This window comes from Xiphophorus hellerii, chromosome 20 (genome assembly GCF_003331165.1).
Source record: "Xiphophorus hellerii strain 12219 chromosome 20, Xiphophorus_hellerii-4.1, whole genome shotgun sequence".
NCBI lineage: Eukaryota > Metazoa > Chordata > Actinopteri > Cyprinodontiformes > Poeciliidae > Xiphophorus > Xiphophorus hellerii.
Window position 1 is genome coordinate 3204544 of NC_045691.1, and position 12224 is coordinate 3216767.

General features: G+C 42.3%; 1 protein-coding gene across 2 annotated transcripts in view; it reads right to left on the reverse strand.

Moving 5' to 3' along the window:
* pcbp4 (poly(rC) binding protein 4) overlaps positions 1–12224 on the reverse strand; it is an 82717-nt gene that overhangs the window by 41482 nt on the left and 29011 nt on the right. For both annotated transcript variants that reach the window (XM_032548406.1, XM_032548407.1), the window contains exon 2: positions 11726–11776. The gene's annotated coding sequence lies outside the window, so the exon portion shown is untranslated. The remainder of the gene's footprint in view (positions 1–11725; positions 11777–12224) is intronic.

Here is a 12224-nt window from a genome sequence, read left to right on the forward strand (position 1 = left end):
CATTATAAATTATTGAGGCTCTTTCAGATGCTTCAGCCTTTCTCCCTCTGAGTCATATAACACACACACGCACACCCACACACACACTCCCACAGCGTGGCCTCGTACTGAATGAACCTTGAATTTGTGAGGTCACCACTGAAACTCGTCCAGATGACATCAAGACGACTTAGAGTCACATCAGCAAATATTTTTAAGGCTCAACATGTTTCATTTTCTGCTCTTTGTGGTAAATCCTCATCTATTTTACATCATCATAACAATCTGGATTATAATCCCTCATTTTAAAACTGAATTGCTGCAACGTGTGGAAGAAATGGAGAAATCAAAATCTTCACGAAGAAAACTGTGAGTCTAATTATTCCTTTTTATTTGTAACTACTAATGAATCAGGTTTGATGCTGGCGGCGATACTCTGTGATGGACACAACGCTGGTGGAGACGAGGAATAAACAACCATTAAAACCTGGACGACTGGGAATGCTGGTCCACCAGTAGGTTCTGATCCATCTGAGAGGAACACCAATCAGGACTTTAGCTGAACAGACCAGGGAACGGTGAAGCGGTGGGCGAGTGATTGAACATCCTGATGGTTCAGTAACAGAAGTGTTGAGGAACGCCTGCACATAGTTCCCACAAGTCTGAACCAGACGTGATCGGCGCCATCTTGGTAGGCAAGTGCAGCACAAAGCACAGCGGACCCATGGCTTCCAGACCAACAAAAAGAAAATATGTGGAATAACATACACAAAATGGCTGCTGTCAGGATCGACCCGTGTAAGGCGGAGAATGGAAACATGTCAGACGATGTAGACCAACTGCCTCTGATGTCAGTCCATAGCTCACTACTTAACACAAAGAATTAGCCTGACATCTATACAATCAGTGTTTAAATGGATTTGTAAAGGACGAACGAAGGTTCTGGAGACTGGCAGAGTAAGTACATTAGCTGTGCTAACGTTGCTAGTTCTGAAGCAATTACCACAGTAAATATCATCGATATTTATCTTAGTACTACACAGAGGGGGGTAGAGTACTCAAAAATTATAATCAAGTAATAGTTGTACTTATATTGTTTATACGTTAGATAGAAATAAATCGAGAGCTAATTCTAAGCTTGTGGCTTGTTTGTTGTTGCCATAGCAACTACCTACCAAGATGGCTGCCAGCTACAGATTTCCTGGAAGTGTGACATCACATGAGAACTACTACACAACTGTTTGTTACCATGGAGACCGAACACAGAGAAGCTGTTTACTTCACTGTTGTTTCAGTCGGTTCTGAAAATAAATTAGTTTTTAACTTTTCCAACAGGAAATGAACGAATGACTGACTGACTTCTTTCTGTCTGGTGGAGTCTGTTCGTTCCTCCAATCACGGCAGAGAAGATCAGAACTGCGGGAGACGGTCAGAGACACGACTTCACGGTTGTCCATGATTTGATTTCATTGGATCTGAACACCAGGTGGACGGCCCTGATTCATTCTGGCCGGCAACAAACTGCATCCAAAACCTGATTGGATTAAACAGAGAGACAGCCACTGGTGTCTTCACGCTGATTGGATTAAAAAAATGACCCATGTTGGGCAAAGTCCTCAAGGACAAACTGAGCGTAAAAATGTCCTGTCAGTGTCTGGATCTGAGTCTTCTTTAATTATGACTGCATGTCGAGCTGCTGTAACTCAGAGCAATAACCTTTCATCAGCCTGGGAGGATGCAGAGAAACCGGCTTCAGTAAAGGAAGAGATGGAAACCTGAATCAGAATATTGTATCTGTGGGCTAACTCCTTTAGAACAGCTTGAACACAACAGTAGTCTTTTCCAGCGTCCAACCAGATCGGCTTAGAAGCAGAAATTAACCCCAATCGTCTGAAAGAAGTGTAAAAACAAACGAATAATTATGTCAACAACTTTAACACATCAACGCAATTAATTCGTCTAAATGAACAAGTTAAAGTCCATGTTAAACCTAAATTAAAAAACTCAACAGCAACAAGCTCAGATATTATATCTGCTTCTGTTTAATAAATCGTTCGGCTTTAATAAGGAGAAATGAGATCAGAGCTATTCTGATTTATTTATGTCCCAGGAACACAAACAAACATCCCATCGTTCATCAGATCATCATCCAGCTCCTGATGGGACACAATCCAGGTTTATGATCCTGCTGTGTCTTATTCCATTAAGTGTGTGGGGGTGTGTGTGTGTGTGGGTGTGTGTGTGTGTGGGTGTGCGTGGGTGTGTGTGTGTGTGTGTGAGATAATGATGTCATGGCTGAGCAGCAGCGAAGTAGAGGTGTGTGTCTATAAAATAGGCTGACATCATCGCTTGTGTGTGAGGCTGAAGTTTGCAGCAGACACAACGGCTAAAAACAAAGTATGAGAGAGAAAAAGACAAAGCCGGACTCGGACGACCCGGTCCTGCTGGTTCTGATGACTGTAATTAAAGGGACGGGATAATGGCAGGATGCTAACAGTAATGAAAGGTCATCCAGGAAGCAGGAGGGCGTCTCCACACAGCTGCCATCGCCAGCAACGGATCCACAAATTAACACCTTCATCAAATCCACTCCACCCTCCACACACCGACTCATTTATTCCTCCAAGAAGAATCTGGAGAGTGAGCTCTTCGTTTCCTCCGTAGGTGTGAAGACACATTCTGCTCATTTCTTCTCTGCAACACGTTCACTGCCCTCCTCCTCTCTCTTTCCTCCATAACTAAGAACGCCATCAGTGGGATTGAGTTAAAGGTCATGACAGAGAAACAGAGAGACACTGAACCGCTCTGGGAGGGTTGGAGGAGAAATCCTCTCCTCTAGAAACAAGATGGCCGCCGGATTCAGGCTAGCAAATTCAGTTCAGAAATCCTTTATTTATCCTGAAGGGAAATTAAATGTTGATCAGAGAGTCTTCAGAGAGTCGCTGTGGATGGTGATGCTGTTGGCTGGAAGGATCTCCAGTAGCAGTCAGGCCTGCAGCAAATCTGAAGAAGCCTCTGACTGAAGACTGTTGCTTTACAACTGTCTGTCCTGACATGCTAGATGTTGGAGTAGGGGATAAGATTCATTAAATGCCATGATAAATGGAAAACTCTGTCTGGAAGAGATGATGCAACTTCCTGTCTCTCTGAATCCATGAAGCTTTTCAACTCCGCTGGGATTTGGAGTCAAAGTTCAGGTGTTATTTGAGCTTTTGAGATGCTAATCAGCTGCTCCGAGTTGAATAAAAACACCACCTTGTTGCCACGGTTACGCATCATAACTGGTGTCTGAAAGTAGAAAAAGTAAAAGCAGAAATCCTTCCAGCTGCTCAGCATCCAGAACCAGAGGGAAGAATTGCCCAAACAGAGAATGATGAAATAAAGCTTAGAAAATATCAGAACTAACAGAGCAGCTGCTGCCACCATCAACTTACAGTCATTTCAAGGCTTTAAAGATCCAACCGGAGAAAAAACAAAGTCAAGATGTTTTGCCTCCAAATACATTAAAGATCTGCTGTCATCATAGCAACCTTCTAGACCAGAGGTCTCAAACTCCAGTCCAGGTTTTAGATGTGCCACAGGTACAAACACTGGAATGAAACGGCTTCATGACCTCCTCCTTGTGTAGATCAGTTCTCCAGAGCCTTAATGACCTCATTATTCTGTTCAGGTGCAGCAGAGGCTCATCTAAAAGTTGCAGGACAGCAACTGGAGAACTGGAGTTTGAGACCCCTGATCTAGACCTCTCAGCTCTTCTGGAACCAGAACCATGCTTGGTTCAGAACCAGAATCAAACATGGAGAAGCAGCATTCAGCTTGTATGCTCTGCAAATCTGGAACAAACTTCCAGGAAACTGAAAAACCGCAGAAACCCTGAGCTCCTTTAAGGTTAAAAGCAGCAAGTTAGAGCTGCTTTTAGCAGCATTAGACCAGCATTTATCCACAAAGAAAGAAAGATACAGTGAAGTATGGTGGCCCTGTTGGGTCATGGGGTGTATGTAGTTTTTACTCCTTGGTTCTGCTATTATTAATCTGACAGGTTTATGGGCCGATATTTATTATGAGCAGATGATTAGGAGGCTAAAGCTGAAACAGGGTTTGTTTGTCACTGTGTTTACTAAAGCCCTTCAGATGTCTCAACACACACACCCCCACACACACACACCCCCCACACACACACACACACCCACACACCGCTCAGCAGACAGCAATGTGAACACAACTGGCATGAACACACAGACCAACTGAGACACAAATAGAGCGTGAAGCATGTGCTGCATGCACACGGCTGGGCTGACGGAGCAAACAGGAACTCTCACACACACACACACACCCACACACACACGCCCACAGTCTGCGTCACACACACCGGGGGGACGGCTGGACTCACAGCAGGAATGGACACACTCACTGTTAATGCAAAGAAACACACACACTCACACAGCTTGAGTCTGAAGCAGAGCACCAACATCTGAAGCATCTGAATCAGGAGCAGCTTCAGACTCAGCAGAGTTTATCTGGAGGAGTCAGAAACGTTCCAGTGGCTTAAACAGTGCCGGACCGAGAGAGAAAACCCAAATCCTGGGTGGAAGAAGTGGAGATCGGCTTTCAGCGCAAAGCACCGGCAGGGAGGAGGCTGATCGTGGTTCTGATCCAGGCGGAGGAACTGACTGAAGGAGAAACCGAGCTTAACAGAACTGACCTGCAAAAACAGGCAGCAAAATGTTTCGCTTCACTTTATCCTCCAAATATAAACAGACTAAAGGAGCAGAATTATGTGTTTTATAGGCAAATTCAATTACAATTCAAACATGCTTTCATTAAATGTTGCTGTAACTCATATTAATTCAAATTCTTCAGAGTTATTGCAGTAGGCAACTCTATTACCTTCAATTGTTATAAAAGTGCTACATATCAAATTGAACATCTTGAAATTGGGCCTCTGTCTCTTTAAGAAGCTCCTGCTCTGTCTGAAGCTCCGCCTCCAGGAAGTCATCCCAACGTGGCTCCTCTATTAACCCTTTAACATTTTTACCAGCGTTGCTCTGAGAAGTAGCTCCTATAATGAGCTCAGCAGATGTTTGCTAATTGCTGCTGGCTAGTCTGAAGGAGCTCAGTGGCGTTTTGAACAGTTGAATGGTTGCCATGGAGATTTAACAATTTCTCAAACATGCATCAAAGAATCAAGGCAACATTCTAGGTCTGTTTCCGATGAGGGAATAACTTTATATCATGATGCAAAGCTTAAAAAGTCGATTTCACGTGATACTGCCCCTTTAAGAACCAGATCCTCCTCGGCTTCGGCTGGAGAAACTTCAGCTTCACCAGAATATTTCTTCCTCTGTTGTTTCAGGACGTTTCTGCTCAGACAGCAGCAGCAGAGGCTGTGAAGCCAACAGGAGCAGAACTGCAGCGTTTTATCATCATTTCTAATAAACGGCTTTCCTCTGGTTAAAGATCCAGATCCAGGATCTGCAACCCGATTCGGGTCGGATTCCACATTTAGAAATCCTTTTCAAGTCTCTTCCACAGTTTGGTTCTGACAGCTGAAGAAGGTTTAAATCTGACAGTTCCTTTATGGGATGGATAAACAGAGCTGAATTATTGAGGAACAATGTTCAGAACCAAACTGAATATGGAGAAAATTAGCATCAATAATCTGGGTTGTTTAGTCTGTCAGAAGAGAAAAATATGACAGTTCAATTTTCAGAATTATATATTTATATTTGTTATTATCCAATGTCACACTTTCAAACTAAACTAAACTAAATGCAATCAAAAACAACCATTAATCATCATGAATGATGTATGTGAGAATGTGGCTGTTCTTATTTATTAGTTTTTTTTTGTTTTGTTTTTTACCAGTTATTTGTTATTTCTTACATTGTGGGTAAATTGTGAGACAGTTATTTTTTGTTTTTAAGCATATGCACTGACTGATGGCACTTTTTAAATTTTGTTGTTCTTGTGACAATGACAATAAAGATTTATCTTATCTTATCTTATCTATCTTATCTAAAAAAACTAAATATTTAGCTCCTACAAAAATATTTAGCTTGCAGCTAAATGTGTGATTTTCAAATTCACATTTATATTTATTTTAGAGCTAAATAAACTAAATATAGCTAATATGTAAACTAAATATTTAGTGTCAGACTACATACTTAACTTAAAACTAAATAGTTTGAGATCTAAATAATTAGCTTTAAACTGAATATTTAGTTTGCTAATTATTTATCTTCCTAACCGAGCTGGTAAACCAAATATTTTGTTCCAAACCGAATATTTAGTTAGTTCAAAGCTAAATATTTAGGTTTGTAAACTAAATATTTAGGTTTACGCTAACTAAATGTTTAGTTTGAAACTGTGACATTCATAAATAAGTAAATAACATGTTGAAAATATGACTGATTGATAAATGAACCGCCATTTTTCCTCTTAAACAACCCAAATTACTGCTGTTAATTTTCTGCTGTATAACTTTAGAAATGCAGTCCTCTGTCTGCATCAGAAGACAAACAGCAGGACGAAGACGTCCAGACGCTCCAGCAAGACGTAGAAATGGAGATAAATTTATCTCAAAGAAGAAGATGAGGAAGGTGAGGAACATTCCTGCAGAGGAAACCTTTCTGCCAGAAGGATCTGGAGTTCCCTTCATCTCCAACTCATCCCGTCCTTCAGCCACTCCATCACTCATCTATGGATATTATCCGTCTGTCTGACTCCCTGCTGGGCAGCATGAGCGAGGAGGAGGAGGGCGATGAAGAAAAATCAAACAGCAGCAGAAAAAAAACAGATAAAACAGCCCAATGAAAAAAGTATGATTGACTTTCTGTCAGATATGGAAACAGCAGCTCAGTTTCTGTTGATTTGTTATAAATAAGAAGCTTAGTCAGAGCGTTCATGACTTTTTAAACACGGGAATCCAGATGTTGCAGCTTCCTGCAGAAAAAGGGAAACGCTTTTCAGACTCAGTTTCATACCTGAAACACTGAAAACGCTCTCTTCATATGCTATGAGCTGAGGTATATGGGAAAGTTTGGTGTTAGCGGTCATCGACACGCTTTCATTAATATCCTGCATGATTTCTGACTGAAGTCCTATCACGGTCAATTAAGGTAAAAAGCAACAGAGCTAGCAAAACTCAACAACTATAAAACTGAAAGCATGAGTGAAAAGTCCTGAAGTGTAAACCAAACAGAAAGGTGTGCAATGACAAATAAGACCCAGTAGAGGGCGCTATGCTATGTTGTAACAACATGGTTGAAACTAAATGCCATGTTGGTGTAGCGCTTTAGCAGTGTTAATGTTTATGATCTTTGCAGTTAGCCCTGCTGACGTTTTAGTTAGCGCCGCCCAACACTGGTTTCAGAAATTCTCCAGGTCTGGATGAATTTCCTTCTTGACAATGTTACTTTACTGACCTTTACTGTGAGCTACCAGACAGGAAATGGACAGAGAGACAGAGAGAAGACAAGCATCAAAGGTCGTGAGGTCAGGAATCGAACCCCGGAGGGCTGCAGCTGGGGACTGTAAGCTGTGAAGCGTCTGCTGCGATGCCACTCCACCCGACGGCCTGCAAATCTTTTCTTCTTGCAGATTTTCGCTCCGTCACCATGACGTCAGCTTCATCCACCAAATCCTGATGAACATTTCATGGAAACCATAGAAGCATCTGCAACAACAGCTTTATATTTAATGGCTTGTTTAAATTCTGTAAAAAAGGGAGAATTTTTCCATGAAAGCAGAATCTCTAATGGATTAACCCAATGCCAAACGTCGCATTTTATGCTCCTGTAAGCAGGCCAGGAGGCTTCGGTCGCCTTTCTTCCTCAGAAATCCAGTTTCCTAATGAGGAGTCAGCCTAATGAAATCTAGAAGAGTAAGAGGCTGACATGGAGACGTGAAGGGAGGGAAGCAGGCTGCAGAGGCTGCAGGCTAACAGGCAGGAAGTAATGGACTCTTTATTGAATTAAATGCTCCGCAAATGCAGAGCAGTCATTATTATCCAGCTGGGATCCTGACACCAGCGCCGATAACAGGATCCATTAACCCGATTGGCTGCGCAGCCATTCGTCAAAAGCTGTGCTTTCATATGAAGCAGTTCTCACTGGAACTCATGCTAGGTTACAGATTTTAATATAAAAACGGATCCAGGTTTCAGTCAGACATGATGAGGCCCGGCGGCTTCCTGCAGGGAGACGCGTTGGTAGAAAACGTTTTCAAAACTCAAACTTTAAAAAGCCTCATATACAGGAAGCTGCTGCTGATGCCAACATTCTTCATCATTAATCTCTTCCTAATCATGATGCCACCAGTGCAGAGCTTGCTCATCAAGGTAGCGAGACAATGGAGGCAAAGACGATGTTTCTGTCCAAAAAAACTTCTGCAATGGACCAGAGGAGATCGGTGCCATCGGTTCTGACCGTTTGGACAGAACCAGTTCATTCAGCGGTCCAGGTGTGCGTTGCTTTATTTCACTCTTTGTGTTCACTCTGACACAAAGAGTGAAATAAAAACCAGGACTATCATAGTTTTAGGCTTTTTCACTATAATTTAGTTTTATTTTGCTGTTACTTTTTGTTTCTCTAATTGAGTTAGTTTCAATTAGTTTTTAGGGTTTCATAGTTTTTATTACTTAATATTAATTAAATATTGTTTAGTTTTGGTTATTATCAGGTAAAGTAGTTTTAGTTTTGCGACAGACGGGCGACCTGGCCAGGTGACCCCGCCTCTCGCCCGACACGTTCGCTGGAGAGGCAGCAGCTCCTCCTGACCCGCCAGGGACAAAGGTGTGAAAATGGAGGGATGGATAGTTTCTGGTTTTTCATACTTTAGTTCATTTTTACGTAAAAGTATTTTATTGGGATTGTATGTCGATTGAGTAATAAATACTCAGCAAAAAATGGATTACATTTTTATTGAACATCAACTAACTCTGGAGTTTTTTCCCAAATGTAGCTGTCGCCATTTTGTAGACTAGCTTAGCCGCCAGGATAAACATGAAGTGCTGAAATCGGCCAATCGCTGATGCAAACTGCTTATGTGGGGAAAAAAGAAAAAATAATCAGTTTGAAAGGATATTATATATGGAGTATCAGTATGTTCTAGTTTTTCCCCATTAATTACCATTTTTACTTATTTATTTTTTCTCAGTTTCACTTTTTGGTTAGGTTTATTTAACTATAGTAACTTTGCTTCCAACCATCCAGGAGGAGTTCAGAGATGATCTGAGATGTTTTTATTTGATAAAGTCACAAAGTGCAACATCTGACTCTATGCAGAAGCTTTCTGCTGCCTTCAGGTTCATCAGCAGCTCTAAGTGCAGCCAAACCGTCCACGTTAGAAACAATATCTACATTTTAATTTATGCATCATGTTTCCTTCACCAAAGACGTTAAAAAGTCGCCTGGAGCAGCAGGATCCATCGTCTGACACAAAGACGTGTCGCTCCGTCACAATCTGCTGCTCTCGGGTCGAACAGCGGCAGCGTCTGCAGGAAATGAGCTCGCCCAACACGACTGCTGCTTCACTTGACCCGATGACCTCACTCCTCTGCAGCGTCCGTCTCAAAGCGCGGCGGCGGAAGGACGGATGAAATGTCAGGGATGTGGTTAACACGGCAGCCGGGGGAACAGCAGCCAAAGGAAAAATGTCTCATTTGGGATGAATATCTGATCAGCGCGCCGCTCTGCCCTCTGAGGAACTAATCCTGTCCAACGTGTCCCCAATCCGTCCCTCAGCGTCCGCTCTGCACACGTCCAGCCCTGGCAGGGATTTCTTCTGCCAGTAATTGGGAACGGATCGGACTTTCTGACAGGCTTCATCTGTAATCGGAGCCGATTCGCCTCCTCTCAGACCCGTTTAGAGGAGCTGATGTTACGTCAGAAAACCAACTTTAGATGTTAAATATGAAAATCTTTCTGCTTCCGACAGAGTTCTGCACAGCGTGACCCAAATCCATCTGATTTCAGATGCAGAAGCTCTGAAGTTTCTCATTGAAGCTTTTATTCTGCTCTCTTATTGGAACCTCAGCAGAGAAACAGGAGAAAATAACAAAGAGGAAACCAGAGCTGCTGATCCCAAACAAGATGGAGACGAGCTCTTCCTGCCGCTTCATGTTGGACAAACTTAGGAAGCAATGAAGGATTGAAAATATGGATTTTACAATTTGTGAACGAGCCGCATGAAGAACACTTGCGGTAAGTTTCTCTAGAGGATGAAGCTGCTGCTTCCTGCTGGAAAAACCAACACGAATCCCAGATTTGATGCTGTGGATCGCAACATGAGTCCGTCCATCAATGAAACAATATGTTTTACCATTTTTTATGAAACTTTATTTAGAAACTCACCGAGATCAAAACCTCACTAAGGATGACCTGACCAAGAAAAGCAGCAGCACGTCATGACAGACGAGACAAACAGAAATAACGACAAACATAAACCTCTAGTCGTTCGGCCAGAAGCTTCAGTGTTTTCACAAACCAGATCATCTCAGAGTCTCAGAAGCTGCCATGCGGCGTACCACAGGGCTCAGTTTCAGGACATATTCTCATTCTACTGTTTATTTCCCCTCCAGGCCAAAATATCAGCCAGTTTTCTGATATTCTTCTTCATTTTCTATGCTGATGACATTCAGCTATGAGTATTTAAAGTTGTCATTGACAAAATGTTTAAGTAGCTCTGTGACCACAACTTGCAGCAAACCGGTTGACTGAAGCAATGCAACATGTCGGCGTGTCAAACTCTCCTGTCCAACCAAACCTCAGGAACCAGAACCATGAGGTACCGGACTTCAGGTGTGAAAATACGCTGAATCTCCACATGAACTACTGGTAAGTTGTCAGATTCATTATAAATGTCAGTATTGACCTTTCAGCAATGTGGGTCGATCCGCCAGGCTCTGAACGGGGGGGATCAGGGATCAGTTTCCATCGTCATCGCAGCTGCATGGCGAAAATCACATTTAGTCAGACCGACTGTAACGAGTTTCTACTGTAAAATGTTACATGTTTTCTGCATATTAAATGTTTGTTAGATTGTTTGTAGCCCATGTGAACATGTTGAAGTCCTCAGAAAGTGGGATGTTTCTGGTGGTGACCCAGGGGAGCCGGGTGGGTCACCACCAGAGGTGTGTGTGTGTGTGTGGGGGTGTGTGTGTGTGTGTTTTACAGTTGAGTTTCAGTCAGACGGTTGTCCCATTGAATGCGTGCTGTTTCATTGCAGTGATGCTCCGATCGGGTTCACTGTTTACCTCCTGGTCCAACATGTCAGACTGGATTTTATAAATACAAATAAACTACACAACCATGAGTTCAATAATGTCTGATTCCAGGACAGGAAGTTAGAAGTGGGAGAGTTAGAGACTTCCTGTTTACTCCAGCCCTGCGTAGCGTAAATATCTGACTAAATCACATTATTCGTACCCTGACATTTTAAAAGTTTGCTTAAAATTTGCATGACAGTTGGATGGAAACGCAGTAAAGTCAAAGTCCTGCAGAAACTCCAGAGAATCCAGAGGAGCTGAAGCAAAGTTCAGGATTCATGGTTCCATTATTTTTTACTTTACTTGGTAAAAAGTATTTTCACCATAAAAAAATCATTTGGTTAGTATGGAGGATAATATTGATAAATAGTTCTCCGAGGCAACAGAACCGCCTTAAAGAGCGAGTCTTTGAACAAACGTATTCTCAGAGGTTTCCATCAGCTGAAGGTTCGTCAGGATGTTGAAAAGTTTTGAACTCACCAATCTGACGGATCAGGTGTGAAGGCGTGGCAACATCTCTGGATCAGAACCCTGCAGGAAGAAAAACACTGATGATCATCTGACTCAATTAAAACTGGGGCCGGGACTTTAACACAACAATTTGATTCATTGATTACATAGATTTTAAATTATACATTTCTTTATGCAATTAATCACTTTTTTTAATACCAAGATTCCCATTTTAACCTTCATATTTGTGCATTTCTGGTACACAAGCTAACAACAGCAGCTAACACGCCAACAGCAACGGTGGACGACGAAGCGTCTTCTGGTCCACTGGGCTTCAATTCTGCTTATAAACGATCTGATTGGACGCTGGAAAAGACCATGTTTGTGTTCAAGTTGAGCTACCAGGAGTTAGCCTATCATAAAATAGCATCTCAATGCTAGCACGTAGCAGCTAACGCTAATGCTAGCGTCCAGAATAAACATTTCTAAAGCAGCTCCATGAATGATCAGAGAAACTCCGGAAAGATGA